Source organism: Nyctereutes procyonoides, unplaced genomic scaffold (assembly GCF_905146905.1).
Source record: "Nyctereutes procyonoides isolate TBG_1078 unplaced genomic scaffold, NYPRO_anot_genome, whole genome shotgun sequence".
Classification (NCBI taxonomy): domain Eukaryota; kingdom Metazoa; phylum Chordata; class Mammalia; order Carnivora; family Canidae; genus Nyctereutes; species Nyctereutes procyonoides.
Window position 1 is genome coordinate 29607727 of NW_026575135.1, and position 17000 is coordinate 29624726.

A 17000-nucleotide genomic window follows, 5' to 3' on the forward strand; every position below is an offset into this window, starting at 1 on the left:
TGTAGGGAGCCTGCTTCTCCCTCTGCCTATGTCTCTGCCTCTCTCTCTCTCTTTCATGAATAAATAAATAATCTTAAAAAAAAAAAGAAGTGCACCCATTCTTAGGCAATAAAGGATGGTGTTCTGTTCTGTAGTTTTGTTTTGTTTTTTCCTTTTTCCACCTTTTGCATATTGCCTAGCCTTAGTCCTCAAAGTTGGGCCTCAGTTCATATTTTTTTGTCAGAATATTCATAGTTTTTTATTATATAGTTAATCCTCTTTTTTCTGAATAAAATATGGAGACCCACGCATAATAAAAATAAGCCAGCAGGGTTTAAGTAATTCTAGACTCTTCTACTTAAAAATTTTTAAGTCATTTTTACCACTCTAATATTAATATATTTTTTAAAAAGCACAGACTTTCCATCAAAGGGACAAATCTGGAATTCTTCTTACTAGAATTTTTTGGCTTCTAAATAACTCTCTGTCTTCTTGAATAATGGGATTATCTGATGCATCCTCCCCTCAAATCTCATTTTGAAGGTGAGCCTCACTTGTTTACTCTAGCCAATGCTGCAGATAGCTACTTCTGGCTTTGTTACTGCTATTGTTGTTTTTACTTGGCTTTTATTTTCCATGTGTAATAACAATGTTAATATAAAATGTCCGTATCATGCTTACTATGTGTCTGTCTCTGTTTTAATCAATTATATTTACTCATTCACACTCCAGAACATTCTTATCATACAGATGCTCTTAACATCCCTATATTTAGCTAAGGGAGTTAGGCACAGAGAGGATAATAATTTGCCTAAGATCACACAGTAAGTGGTGGATCTGAGATCAAGACCCAGGTAGCATTCCTCTAGAATCTGTTCTTCTTCTCATTATGGTAATTTGAAGTTTCAAACTCCTCGATTAAGACATGAATCAGCATGTAGTAATTTACTCACAGGTGCAAAAGGGAAGCCTAGTTGCAATCAGAACTGTCTCCCCAAATTAGGAGTACAGGGTCACTGTGACTAGAACGTATCTTCTTCCTCAAAACCGAGTTTTAATTCCAGGGTCTGCCATGCTATGGCTTTCCTAATTTAGCAAACAGAAGTGACAAAAGATGGATGAAGAGAGTCATTGTTTGGATTTAGCAAAAACTCTTTCAATTTTTTTTATCATATTAGGTACCTAGTGATTTTGAAAAGTAGAGTGTTTATTTCAAATAAAAGAAACTATCAAGAGATTTTAAAAAGACAGCCAAGAGCACAGATACTGTTACTATATAAAAATGATGCATTTTAGATCTGAGGTACTCTCAGTTGGGACTAAATAATTCAAGGACTTCTCTTTTTAGTGTTTAATGCATGTTTCTGCCAATTTACTAAGCAGAGATAAGCAACTCTTTATTTGCATATGATTATTTGGGGTTAACATTTCAACTAAAATTGAGGTATTAAAATTTAGCTCATCCAAAATGACAGTCTGAAGTCAGGTTTTTGTTATCAAAATGCTTGTGGAAAGCCTCAGGGATGGAAAAGAATGTCTAATATTTATATTTTATAATGTCTAGTATTTTGCTTTGTTTTTTTTCTTTTACCTGTAAATAATTTTTTGTCTTCAAAATAATTAATGAAAAATATTGACTGGTGACCTTCTTCAGACTGGGGATTGAATAATAGCATAGAAAGAGAGTAGGTTCAACTTAAGTCGGATGTAAATAAAAAAACAAGCCTATTTGAACTCAAACTTACTCTTTAAACTAAATTGGCTTTATAAGGGGTAGTAGTTTGTTCTCCGTCTTCATGCATGTACTAGCTTGGTGTTACAAGATGAATGTAAAAGTTTCCAAAATTCCGTCCCTTTCTTTTCTTTTTAATAAATTAATTTTTATTGGTGTTCAATTTACCAACATACAGAATAACACCCAGTGCTCATCCCGTCAAGTGTCCCCCTCAGTGCCCGTCACCCATTCACCCCCACCCCCCGCCCTCCTCCCCTTCCACCACCCTAGTTCATTTCCCAGAGTTAGGAGTCTTTATGTTCTGTGTCCCTTTCTACAATGCTATGTTGTCTCTTTGCTAGTTCAGTTTTACTTGTCCTTTACATTTTTGTTTCATGTAACATCCCTAACATCCCTACCAAGACTTTCTTGATTCTGTTTTGTCACTTTTCTCCAAGCTTACAAAACACCCTGACAGCCCTATCATTGTATTTATCTCATTGACTTGAATCGTCTGCTGACCAATATACTCTCATATACTTGCATCTTAGGTCTTCAAGAATGAAGGGTAAGTCTCATTTATCTTTGTAACACAATGTTTAGTATGACATGGACATTCTATAAATGTTGAAATAAGTTTGAAAGCTACATTGGTACTGTTAGTCATGTAGCAGTGGTCAAAATCAAGTTATACTTCTTTTTAGACTTTATTTTATTCAACAAATTGTTTATTATTTATCAGACTTTTTAGAACATGATGGAACTTGTTTAGCCTGGTTCCCTGGTGTGAAATTCAGAGCTTGTGCAATTTAAGCATATCTTTGCAAATATAAGCTATTTGCATAAGTTTATGTAACAAATGACAAATGGCCTTGGATGATAAAAATGAAAAACTCAATTCAATCATTTCTTTTAATATAGGCATTAAATAAAGCTTCTAAAAGATTGAGATGTACACATGTATGGTAAGACTTGTATTATATGGGTGTATGTGCATAATGCATTTAAATATTTATAAAATACATCGATACACAACTTTAATAGAGTGGAGTAAAGAAGTCATTAATCTTATAAAATATTGTATGATACACTCACTTGTTTTCTTTTTAATGCATAGGATTTACATCCAAACAGACATGGACTTGAATTCTGAGTCTGTAACTCATGAGCTATGTAACTTTGGACAAGGTATTGAAATTGTCTTATCCTCAATATTCCTTATGTGGTACTAATAAATACGTATCTTGCAAAATTCTGATGAAGATCACTTGAGATATAGTATTTAAAGTGTTTACCATAATTTCTGCCATCTAGCAGGTGGCAAATAAATGATGGTCTTGTTTTTGTGGTGGTTGTCCTAGCATAAAAACAAGTGCTTTCAGTAATTTTTGTTTTCTTCCTTGACTTCAGTTTCCTCATCTGTCCAACAGCAGTCCCACTCTTTACCTTGTTTGTGGTTATGGAAGTCAAATGTCTCTGAAGGTACTTTCTAAAATGAATAGTGTTGCACAAAATTAACTCACAGCTAAAGAAATTTTGTTTTTATTTTGAAGAGTGGGATACTGGCCTGACACAAAGTAAAATGTTACTGAACTGCAGTCCTGTATATTACAGAACAACCCCTCTCAATTTCCTGCTTGACTTATTTTTCATTTTCTACTATCTGGTCACCAGGACTCCTTTGGTTTCTTTGCTTCTTACTGTGCGGGAGACCTAATCAGTACGGAAGCAGTCACTACCGCTTAATTGAAGGAAGACATTGTCTATTTTTCTGATTGTGTACAAAACCCTAGGCTCTGTTTTATCAGTTTAAACAAGTTTGCTACATGAGTGCATCCTCAAAAATGCCAATAGGTGCTTTCAGGCTTTAAAAAAAATTAGGTCTAAGTGAATTTTCATTTATTCCCATTAAACATTCTTTCCAAGTCTGCCTGCATCCCTTTTTGTCATATTTCTAATGTTTCAGTCAAACTTGGTTTGATCCTTAAAACCTTTCTCAAATTCATTCTTCTTTCTAGTATTGGTATTTACGTAGTCACACTAAGCCTGAGCATTTCAGCTTGACAAAATTCTGCCTTGAAAAACTACAACCCTAGTTATTTTTGAGAGCTTTTCTTTTTCTTGGAATTTAGTAGCACAATTTAGTGTCCTTTAAAGGTTTGTTGAAAACATTATATAGCAAAAAGCCAATCGATGTTATATTTGTACTGGTTTCTGAGCAAGATAATTCTCAGAAACTTGAAAATAGCTGTAAAATTATTATTTGTTAGTATTGCCCCTCCAGAAGATTCAAGATACCATAGCAGTTTTTATGTTTTCAAATGTTTCCCTTTTCTACATATTTCTACATGGGGTATAAAATCTACAAGATCTTGACTTTACTTCTTTGACTATTATTAGATAGTCCTCTTTCGAATTGCCAGATGACGCTCTTATGCCCTACTGTTCAATAGAAGGCCTTCACTGTCAAAATTTTACACCTTCCTGAGGTACTAAGTCCAAAGTGGACCATAGAGATTACTAAGAATGAATTCCAAGCAGTTTAGCAAAAAATTAACAAAAGACCTCTTAGTGTTGGATCAGCCATGGTTAAAAGCATGACCTTTCTTGTTATTTTAAAAATTAGTTCAAAATCTTGTGTTAGGTTTTAAAAGCTGGATGACCTTGTGCAAATTACTTCTCAGAGTCTGTAAAACAAGAATAGTAGCGTCCATTGTATGATAAAGTTTTGAAATTAAATAAGAAAATGTAGCACTACTATAATTTTTATGATTATCGTTTGCCATTAAAACAAAAACAGAGCTAAAACACAGTGAAGAAGTGAGATTCTTCTATGTTCCTGAGTAGTTTTAAAATATAGCATTTTCCACATGGCATTTGAATTAAGGGCGCTTTTAACTTCAAGTAACAGGAATCCCAACTATTATGGCTTATACGAACAGGGTTTACTTAAGTATTTATTTTCACAAAACAGTCCAGAGATGGACAATTATTGTTCTGGGTTTAGAAACTTTATGATATCTGAATTAACATCTCTGAAAAATCTCTTATATTTTACCTCATGGTTGCAAAAATGTTGCTGTAATGCCAGCAATTACGTAGATGCAAAAATCCTTAACAGAATATTAACAAGATGAATCAAGTAATATATAAGAAGGATAAAACATCCAACTAAGTGATTTGTTTCCAGCAATGTTTTCATATGATGTACATGTATAATGATAACCAATGTAAGCAACCGTATTAAAAATGTTTTTGAAATGTTAAAAAAATTGAAAGAATCATCTTAACAGATGTAGGAAAAGCATTTGATGAACTTAAATATCCAGCAAACCAGGAGATAAAAGAGAACTTCCTTAATTAAATAAATGACATCTCTGATAATCTACAGCTGACATCATACTTAATAATAAAACATTGAATGCTTTCCCCCTAACACTGTGAATAAGGCAAGGATGTTCATTCTTACAATTCCTGATAAACATTGTAATGGAGGTCCTAGCTCTACAATGATGGGGAAAAAAAGATATAAAGGTGTATAGATTGGAAAGGAAAAAATAAACAGTCACTTTTTACAGATTATAAAATTTTTTGTGTAGAAAGTCCTAAGAAGTCAACAAAAAAACTGCTAAAATAAATGAATTTACAAAGATCACAGAATCAAAACCATACAAAAAATCAGTTGGATTTCTGCGTACTAGTAATGAACAGTTGGAAAAATAACACCATTTATAATAGCATCAAAACAAAATACTCAGAGACAAACTTTACAAAATGTGTTTTTATGCAAGAAAGTGAAATATGAAAAAATATATCACACAAAGACTATCATATTCATAATAGTTTCAAACTAGAAACATTCCAAATGTTCATCAACAGATGAATAGGTATACAAATTATGACATATCCAAACAATGTAATGTTATCTAGCAAGGAAAAGCAACGGACTACTGGTACACTCAGCACTATGAGTAAATCTCATAGACAGTATGCTAAATAAAAGAAGTCATACACAATAGAGCACACACTGTATGGCTGGATTATTATTTATAGGAAGTAGATCAGTCATTGTTTGGGATGAGGCACATGGAGAGTATTGATTGTAAAGTAGTACAAGAAAACTTATGAGGATGACAGAAATGTTCTATATTTTGATTGTGGTCATATTTGTCAAAATTCATGGAAAAGTTGACATAATGTGGGTACATTTTTTTCCATGTGTAGATTATACCTTAAAAAACTGATTTATAAAAAAAGAAATGTTAACTTCCAAGTCACAATTATTCATGGAAAATGTTCTAAGCAGAAAGAGTGGGGTGGGGATGCACCCTTGGCTAGAAATGATACAACTGTCCTCAGAAGGTAGGGAGTTAATATTGGTGGCTACATGGTAATCAGAACCTGTTGAGTCGCTTCAGGGAAGAAAACACTGAGCAGCAAAATTCTAAAGTGAATGAAAATATGTCCAATTTACAATCAAATAAAAATGCTGTGGGCATAAAGCCAAAGAATATTCTTAGATTAGACTTTGTTTAGCACTCTAAATTTAACCAGCTAGAATTCTTTAAGTACATTTCTATTCAACATTTTGAAGTGAAGTATTTACATTTTATTTGAGAAACTATACTTCCTCTGAAAGACAGAAGAAGGTCCATTTTTCTTTGTAATAAAGAATGGGGTGGTTTATTATAGGTTTAATATATAATGAGCACAAACTGCAACCATCTCCCCTCCCATACACACACACACACACACACACACACACACACACACAGAGGGCAAATTTGAGTCAAGACTGGTGAAGAGCTAGAGGATATAAGTTGAGCTGTACTTATGGAAGTGATGTTGCTGACTTCCACCTTGTGAATAGGGATATGTGTAAAAATCAACAGAAGAAAGAGCTTTATGATACGTGATAGAATATTAAAATTGTTGATCATGAACAAATATATATGATGTGGGAAATTTCCCAATAGTACATTATTTTGCAATACATCTTTGATTTTAATAAGCCTGAAAGGTTCTTTTATTATTTTTTCTATTTTCCAAAAACAAATCTTTCTTACAAATAAATGAAATGTACATTTAAAAAACATAAACTTCCCCATTTACTATTTCAATGCTCATTCTGTTGTGTGGATTGGTTCATAAATTATCCAGACAATGAAAATTTTTTTCACTGTACCATTTGACATAACAATTAAAGCAGAATATTGAACTAGTTTTTAAAAATTTGAGGAAGCAGTTTATTTTCTTTATCAAGAGATGTTGTTCCCTTTAGGGAATTGAAAATATATCCAAGATACTAATTTCCTCATAAAGAGATTTGGAGGGATTATTTTTCCCATAGAGCCAATATTCCAATTAATTCATCCAAAGAAGGATATTTCTCAAATTGAGCCAAACTCAAAGCACCAGAGTATGATGTCATGAATTTTAAAGAGGAAACCTCTCTGCCAGATACTTGACGTTCCAGTGCACACATTCCGTGATTCACAATTAGGTTGATTGCATGATTTGTCGAATAGTCTTTCTGCTAGGTAAACATCTCTCAACACTGAAACCTTGCTGATTCTTTTCTCAAAAATCTATTTGGGACAACATTTAATAAAATTCTTCTTTAGAACATCCCTTCTTTTAAAAAATGTTCCTAAATAGTCTTTGCCTCAAAGAGTGCTGAGAAATGAGACATTTGAAAAGACAAAATGAAAGCTAGATAATGCAGAAAACCTTACTTGCTTCTTATGCTTATAAACACTTGCATTAACATGGATCTGATATTTGGTTGTGTAGTTTCCAGTAATTCAGCCAGACTGATTATCGTTCTGAGTTTGTCTCTTCAGTGTAGAAGCCTCTGTATGGACAACCATGAAGCACTACACCATCACATTTCACTGACTGAAGAGGAGCAAGAAACTATACAACTAAATGAGAAGGATAGCAATAATTTAAAAAAATGAGAACCAAGGTATCTTGCTTCATCTATTGAGTATTTCCCCACTTTATTTTCCAGACAGAAATTGAAATATGAAGCTATCTGGCTCAAATTTTGGCACCTGGGGACACTAAGTGACATTGTACCTAGGGGAAAAAACTCAAGTAATATTAATACAGAGAGAACTAAAATAATTTATTTCTAAAACAAGAATGAACAGTAAAAAAAGTTTATGAGACATGTTTTCAAGAGTCTTTCTTTTTTCACAAGACAAAAGCATAATCCGCGTTTATTCACAAATACTCAGAAATGGAAGATGTCCTGTACTAGAATGTACTGAAGTGAGAAATACATATTGCTGCTGGTTCTCAAAACATATTTCATGGAAAGCAACCAACTAACAGAGCTTCCAGCCTGAAGGGAGGTTTATACGGCTATATAGCCTGCCTAAATATTGCTATGCTTATAGATGGTGTGTATGACTTGTTTTGAAGTTGCCAGTTTAGAAACACTCGGGGTGACAGAAGGCATCTCTTCAGTGATTTATTTGCACTTTAAGATAATGTGCTGAATTTTAAAGAAATTGTAAGAGAGAAGGGAACTGCTACTAGGAATTGACTGTGGGCAATTATTGGTGTGGATATATTACGTAGTTTAACAGACTAAAAAGTCCATGTGTAGATATTAATGAGACTTGTATTTGGGGTATAAAAGTGACCCACCTTCCTTCATGAGGACAGGTTATAACTGGAAGAAGTCATTTTTGAACAAACTGCATGTTTTAAAGAATAATTGCATGTAAATATGGTGATCATTATACATGGAGATGTTTGGTTTGGAGAACATGTGTAAGGTTACAATCCAAACAACTTCACAAGTTCTGCAGTTATTTTGACCTTTTTATCATCAATGTAAGGGACAAATGGTAGCCCAGATGCCAAGAACATTGAAAGAATTCTAAGAATTTATCAACCAGAACTATATGCATGAGTACACAACTGAATGAGTCAAATAATTAACCAATATCTCCCTGGTTTTCTCTATCTGGGTAGTACAGAGGACTATTTAATAGTGTTAAACAGAGACTATCTTTGGTTAAGATGATTTCCACAAAGGTTGTTAAGAGGCACTTTTTATACCAGACTTAACCAAAAAAATAAATCTCTCCCAACAAGAGCCAGAGTGGTATAAAACATCTCCCATAAGAGTGAAATACCTCATAGAACATTCAAACAGAAAAAGAATGGAAAATTAGGGCAATACACAAACAGAAAGATACCTTGAGCAAGAGAGTCTGGAATTTTACAAAGTTTTTAGAAGCATAGAGGACTTCCTAAGTTATTTATAATTAAGAATTGACTTCAGGGATCCCCGGGTGGCGCAGCAGTTTGGCGCCTGCCTTTGGCCCAGGGCGCGATCCTGGAGATCCGGGATCGAATCCCACGTCGGGCTCCCGGTGCATGGAGCCTGCTTCTCCCTCTGCCTGTGTCTCTGCCTCTCTCTCTCTCTCTCTCTCGCTCTGTGACTATCATAAATAAATAAAAGTTTTTTTTTTTTTAAAAAAGAATTGACTTCAGTTACAGAAAGTGCTATATGGAGGATTTGCTTCTTTATAGTTGAATGTGAATTAATTTCATATGGGGAGAATGAAAATTGTCTCATGTTAAGGAACTTTACATGAGAAAGTGTTCATGTGCACACACACACACAGACAATATTAGACAGCTTTGTTGTGGTCATGTATAACCTCTAAATGTCAGTGGCTTCAGATAGTATTTACTTTTCATTGGCAAGTGTGTAAATTGGCTGCAACTCTATTTGGTCACGATCACCTCTATTCTATATGCCCTCCAGTTCTTGAACGCAGGATGGCAGAGTAGTTTCTATTCAGACTACGTTGTTCTCATAGCATAGGGCAGGAATGCAAGAAACACAAACAAAAAATTAAAATAAAATGTTTAAGAATGCAATCTCATTTAAAGCTTATGTTTGAATATGGTATGTATAATGTCTGCCCATTTTCCACCCCACGGAAAGTTGCATGGCCAGTCCTGAAAATGAAGTAGGGAAGAATCCTCCACCTGCTTTGAAGCATAGCCAACTAGCAACTCGTGTAGTAAAGAACATGGATATTCCTTCCTTCCTTTTTTCTTTTCTTTGATTTTTTTCCTTTCCTTTCCTTTTCTTTTCTTTTCTTTTCTTTTCTTTTCTTTTTTCTTTCTTTCTTCTTTTTCTTTTTATAGAGGATTAAGCAAAGGGTTGGAGAATTTTAACATTCTGCCACAGATACATATCCTGTATGTATGTTAACTCTCAAAGTATATACTTCTCATTACAACTTGTGGTTTTATTCAAAATAATTTATTTGTTTTTCTTATAATTCCCAAATTAAAGAACTTGTCAAATATTTAGCTATCCATACTAGGACTTTGTTGAATATAATAAATTGTCATGTTTAAGCTAGGTAGATTGGAGCCATTTGAGAAGATTGCCTTAAGAAATTCTGAGTATAACAGACTACGTTTAAGAGTTTTTAAAAAGGGAATTAAAAGTATGTTTAACAAACTCTTATAGCAACAAACTATGAATACTGCTCAAACTTTTTTATTATTTTATTTTATTTTTTTTAAAGATTTTAATTATTCATGAGAGATACAGAGACATTGGCAGAGGCAGAGGCAGAAGGAGAAGCAGGCTCCCTGCAGGAAGCCTGATGTGAGACTTAATCCCAGGATCCCAGGATCACCCCCTGAGGCAAAGGCGGGCGATCAACCAACCACTTAGTCACTAGGTGCCCCTCAAAATTTGTTTTAATACAAACAATAGCATACTGTTATAGAATTCATCCATCTCAATTCTAGGAATTTTACACAAATGCCTTTCCATAGGCCTGATTTTATTTTATTAACTTTTACTAACTCTTTAAACTTAGAGAATAAGCAGGATGTGAGAGCCAAACTGGAAAACTTGGAGGTCAAAGACATTATTAAGATAACAGATATGTGCTGAAAGGGCAAAATTAAAACAAAAACAAATAATAAAACACAAATTCAATTTTTTTACTTCACTGTTGAAACCCACACACAGCAACTTCAAGGGCAAAGCTAACTTTCTATATTAACAAAGACAATTTTATTTCTATGAAATTTCTATTTTTCCCAGATCAGGGATAGGCCCTGTGGTGGCAATATCAGTCCTTTCATGACTTGTGAGAATGAATATCCTTTGTACTGTCTGGCCTCTCTTGACACTTTGAGAGCAATGTGGAGTCTTAGAGCCACATCATGGAGCCAACAAGGAAGCAGTTTGAAGGAGGAGGGGGGGGCAGAGAATTAACAGCTTTGTAGAGAGTCAAGTTGATATGTGAAATACACTGTGACTTCTGATAGAGACCATAAAATGCTGAGATTCACAAATTATATATTGACTGTAAAGTGTGAAGATAAATATAGAATATTTGCCTAATAAGCTGTTTTTATGTCTTCCATCTGGTTGCATTTGAAAAATATTACATCAAAAATATATTTAAGAATGTAAACCAATCAAAGCAAAGGCATATGAGGTGGCTTTTTTTTCCCCCTGCAGATCTGGGCTTTCATCTGGTATCTTTTTCCTTCAAGCTTGAATAAATTATTTTATCATGTTTTGTACTACAGGCCCACTAGAAATGTATTATCTCAGTTTTTGTCTCTCTGAAAAAAATTCTTTATTTTGCTTTCACTTTGAAAAATCGTTTTTGCCAGGGTAGAATTATATCCAGTCATTTTTTTTTCTTTCTGCTCCTTAAAATATTATTGTTTCATTGTCTTTTGGCTTTAATTTTGTTGCCGCTGTGCACAAGCATGTCTCTTCCCATTCTAACTTTAGAAAGTTTTCCTCTTTATCTTTGATTTTTCAGCATTTTGTTAAGTGGCTATCTGTGATTTTATTGTTTAGTCCTATTTATCTTGTCTGAGGTTCATGGCATTTTGGTCCGTGGTTTTATTTATTTATTTGTTGACAACATTGCAAAATTCCCAGCCATTATCTCTTCAAATATTTCTTTTTTTTTTCCTTCAAATATTTCTTTTGCTTTATTACCTTTCTCCTCCTCTTCAGGAACTATCTATCTATATACATACGTTTAGAACTAAGAGACTTGTTTTTCTGCTCTCAGATATGGTGTTTTTTGGCCTAAGTTTTCCTTCTTGAAAATTAGGTTGAATTAGAGGACTGTTTTTAAAATTCTTGATTTTTAGTACATTATGTTTAAACTTAAATTTTAATTCAGGCATTTTGTGTGGGGACACAGTCAGTGCTGGTCTATCTGATTAGCTCCTTCCCTGAAAGGGTAAGTTTTTCCTGGTTGCTAATCAAAGGTTGGGAAATAGAGGAGACAGACTCAAGGTATAAACCACTTATCTTGTCACTTACTTTTGAATGCAAATTGTAGATAAAATTAGTTAGCCAAGGAAATGGGGAAATGAAGAAGAATTTAAAGCATAGCATAAGATTGACAAGCTTACTCATGGATACTCTGTGAAATGGATAATTGACCCTTAGACTTTGCATAGTAGCTTATAAGTAGACAGCTGTCTGCATTCCAAAGAGTGGAGAAAAAAATTATACATGAACTTTCAGAATTTTCATTGCTTAACACACAGTGAGTATGTATAGATAAAACAGCTGAATGGATTAGTTATGTGTCCTAAATAAAGTAAAAATCATGGAAAGAACCTAAATAGCTAGGTTTGTTTTTGCTTTCATCTACTCCTTGACTAAATTAATTGCTAGGCTTAGCCGAATCTCTACAGGTACTGCTAGTTTTTGGAGTAAGCTCTAAGATGGGCCCAGTGGCCCCTCCTGGCATTCACAGCCTTATATAATCTATCTTGAATGTGGGCTGAACTCAGTAACTTGCTTTAAGTATTCTATTAAATGCAGCCAAAGTGATGGCATATAATTGCTAATTTAGATTACAAAATGATTGTGGTTTCCTCTTGGCTAGTCTTTCTTGCTTTCTCTTGCATACTTCACTCTGGGAAAAGCTGATTGCCATGCGGTAAGATAGCCCTGTAAGGAGGCCCATGTGAATACACATGCAAACAAGTCTTCTGAGGTCTGTGAATAGTCACACAAGTGAGTGTTAAAGTGGTACTTCTGCCAACTTCCTTATGAGTGAGCTTGGAAGCAGATCCTACCCTAGTTGACCCTTGAGATTGCCTCAGCCAACACTTTGATCACAGCTTTCATGAAGGTCCTGAGCCAGAACCATATAGCCAGGCCCACCACCAGATTCTTGACCTCTAAAATATGTGAGATAATAAATGTTTGTTGTTTCCAGATGGAAAATTTGAGAATATTTTTTAATATGGCAATAGATACTACAATCTTCAATAATGATGATTCTTTGTATTATTTGTCTTTTTATGGTTAGTGCATGTCTGGCATCAAGGGATTTGCATAGTGGCTCTATGTTATTGTCACACTTCATAGTAAAAGAATTGAGATTTGGAATATTGTTCAAGGTTTCAAAGGTAGAATAAGTTGAATCAACATGTGGCTTTATACCTTCTGACTCTAAATGTAATGCTTTTGCAGCAATGACCCTGTTCTTCACTGTTCTCTTCACTAAATGCTGACAGAAAGGGGACAGCATTGAATCTAATTAATGACTTTGCTGAATGTAATATTAACCGGTTAGATCCTGGGTTAAGAGGTTATGTCATATATGAAAGTGAAATCTAGAGTTGAATCTCTAAATTCCTTGGGAAATATGGGAGCCCTTTGATTTTGTTAAATTAGCTCTTTCTTCTCTATTTCAACAAGTTATGTGACCCCATTTCAAAGGACTGCAGTTTTCCTTATCAGTATTAAAATAGCTGTCTGCATGAAGGTGACATTTTGTGCTGTCTCTGTGGGTTCCTCTGGCCATTGACTTCCATTGTAATGTCCCCAGTGCTTTTCATCTCTTCATTCTAATTGCTATACTTTTGGATGCTGGCCCTGATTGGGACAGGCAGTTGAAATGGCATGTACTGGGTGATTGACACAGCCTGTATAAATACCTATTCTCTTAAGCCCACACCATGTCACAGGCTGTCAGAGCCAGTCTACTGCCAGGGCCTTTTCAAAATCATAATTAAAGCATGATGCCCATAGTCAATTATAAGTTCATAAATTAGGCTCTATGAAAAAAAATCTATTCTCAGGACTCTACATATGAGTTGAACACTCTTTTCCCCTCCCTCTGCTTTTGAATAGAGTTGGTATTTAAGTCCATGGTTTCAGGATAAAATTGTTATTTGAATTCATATTTGAGTAGCTATAAATTCTTCTAGGGTGTCAAGTATTCTGCTTTGTCCTTAGTAAAGAATGTTGATGGATGGACAGCTACTTTATATAAAGATGAGGAGGCTTATACAGCTTATACAAGTTTTACTTGGTATGGAGGATGAATAGAAATCAGATATGACAGATAAATTTGTGAACAATTCTGAAATTCTCAGGATGTATCATGATTACTGGATCATAAGTCAATGAAAAAGAAGGGCATATTTCTAAATGCAAAGTCATCATACACAAGTCAAATTGATTGCAAGATGGCTTAATTTTAAGGATTTCTAATTAAAGAGAAATTTCTAGAAAGTCTTGTGGTTGGTATTTATTTTCCTCCTCCCTGTTATTTCTCGTACTCTTTCTTCCTTTGTGATATAGCATTAACTAACTTGATTTGTAACATTGGTAATCTCACTACTTGTTTGTAACGTTGGTAGTCTCAATACTCCAAGATTGTGAAAGCTAAAAGTTATATAAGTAATACAGTTGCTGCAGAACTCTAGAAAGGACTTAGTAAGTAGGAGTTATTATTATTATTATTAAAGATTTTATTTATTTATTCATGAATGACACAAAAAAAGAGGCAGAGACAGGCTCCCTGTGGAGAGCCTAATAGGACTTGTCTCAGGACCCTGGAATCATGACCTGAGCCAAAGGCAGACAACCACTGAACCACCCAGTAGAAGTTATTGCTCACTTTTTAAGAACGCCAAACCTCTCTCAAAACCTCTATTGTATCTCAGAACCTCTATTACACATCAAAAACTGTGGTTGAATTCAGTGGGTTACAGAAAAATTTAAATTAAAAACAGAACTACTATGTTGGAGCCATATATCCAATATTCTGGGTATTTATCAAAAAAATTGAAATCAAGATTCAGAAGAGATATTAGCACTACTGTGTTCATTGTAGTATTATTCAGAACAGCCAAGATATGGAAACAACCAAAATGTCCACTGACCATGAATGGATAAAGGAAATGCAGTGTATACATACAATGGAATATTATTGAGTCTTAAAGAAAAGTAAATCCTGCCATATGTAACAACATAGTTGAATCTTGAGGGCATGATGCTAAGTAAAATAGGCTAGTCACAGAAGGACAAATGTTGCATGATTCCACTTATATGAGGCATTTAAAATAGTCAAACTCATAGAACAGTAGAAAAGCATTTGCGAGAGGAGAAAAGAAGTGAGTGATATAAAATTCCAGTTATACAAGAATAAATTCTAGAAATGTGCTGTACAACTTTGTGCCTATATTAACAATACTGTACTGTGCACTTAAAAATTTGTTAGAAGAGTGCATATGAAATAACTATACAATAAAATAACTGTTACAGCTACATAATTATTATTTTAATATTTACCTCCAAAATTGAACTTCCTGATATCCCACCAAAATATGATTATTCCAAAAAATACAAATTTTTTCCACTTAAAAATATATTCTATTCAAAATGTATAAACATTTTATTCATTTTACTTTCATTTTTTAAAAAAATCTACTTACATTCTTTACTCTTTTCAATGGACTTGTAACATTCATATATTTACCTTTCAATAGTTGGTGACCAAAGACTATTAGGGGAAATAATTCCATTGTCACTAAGAGGTTTCAAAGATGCTTTGCCCACATATTTTTGAATAGACGCTTACTTTAGGAGTTTCAATGTCTAAACATTTATCCATAGGCAAAATTATTTCTGAATTAGATGCCAAATGCTTATCTTGATCAAGAGAGACGGCATCCAGCTTCAAAAGGTCCACTAAGTCAAATTCACCTTTATTGGCATTTGTGTTATGAAAATAAACAGGGTTAAGTGTTGCATTAGCAGCCTGGAGGGTCTTCACAGGAACTTCTTCTCTTGAGAAGAAAGGCCTGGAAAGCCGGGTGGACAGCATCAGGAGCGATCGAGCCATCCCAATTAATCAGGGCATGCTGTTGAAGTGAAGTGGCAAATCGCTGAACAAGGAGTGGAAAAAAATACGTGACCCTGTGCAACAACGGCATGCTGACCCTCCACCCAAGTTTACATGATTACCTGCAGAATGTTCATGGTAAAGAGATTGATCTTCTGAGAACCACTGTGAAAGTCCCAGAGAAGAGGCCACCCTGAGCCACATCAGCTTGCGTGCCCATCTCCAGCCATAAAACCAATGGCCTGTCCAAGGACATGAGCAGTTTACACATTTCACCAAATTCAGAACAAGAAGAAAACATTGAGTTTATCATTGTGTCCCTCACTGGCCAGACAAGGCACTTTGAAGCCACCATATATGAAGAGCAGGATGCGTGGGTCCAAGCCATGGAGAGTCTGATCCTAGCCAGCTTACAATCCTGTGAGAGCAGCAAGAATAAGGCCCAGCTGACCAGCCAGAGCAAGGCCATGGCTCTGCAGTCGATAAGAAACATTCACAGGAATTCCCACTGCGTGGACTGCGAGACCCAGAATCCTAACTGGGCCAGTTTGAAGTTGGGAGCCCTCATGTGCATCGAGTGCTCAGGGATCCAAGAACCTTGGCACCCACCTTTCTTGAGTCCGGTCGCTGGACCTCGACGACTGGCCATCGAGCTTATCAAGGTGATGTCATCCATTGGGACTGAGCTGGCCAACAGCGTCTGGGAAGAGAGCAGCCAGGGGCAGACGAAGCCCTCCCTGGACTCCACACAGAGACATTTCAAAGTCTTCCTTTCTCACAAGTGGAGTGACCGCAGCTCTTCTTGGGTCACATTCACTGTCCTCAAGAGCTGTGCTGAGTTGCAGCCCTCTTCAAGGCTATGGTGAGGACAATGCTGTGTCATGGTGTTTCCACTGAAGATGAACACCTTTGAGGATTGAATGCTTCTTTGTGCCTTTTGTCATTCTCTCGGGGAGTTTCATTTTTAATTAATATTCAACAAATATTCACTAAGCACTTTATCATAGAAAAGAAGTGATAAATGGTGATTATTGCCCTACAGTAATTGGTGAATGTTCTCAGGGCCATAGCTGAGGGTGCCAGGACTCTGGAGAATTCACTGCATGGTGGGCATTCTTAAAACCACTGTG

The 17000-nt window shown here is 35.1% G+C and overlaps 1 pseudogene; it reads left to right on the top strand.

The window, feature by feature from the left end:
* Positions 1–16736, top strand: part of LOC129494581 (arf-GAP with GTPase, ANK repeat and PH domain-containing protein 1-like) — a 38390-nt pseudogene extending 21654 nt beyond the window's left edge.
* The last annotated feature ends 264 nt before the right edge of the window (positions 16737–17000 follow it).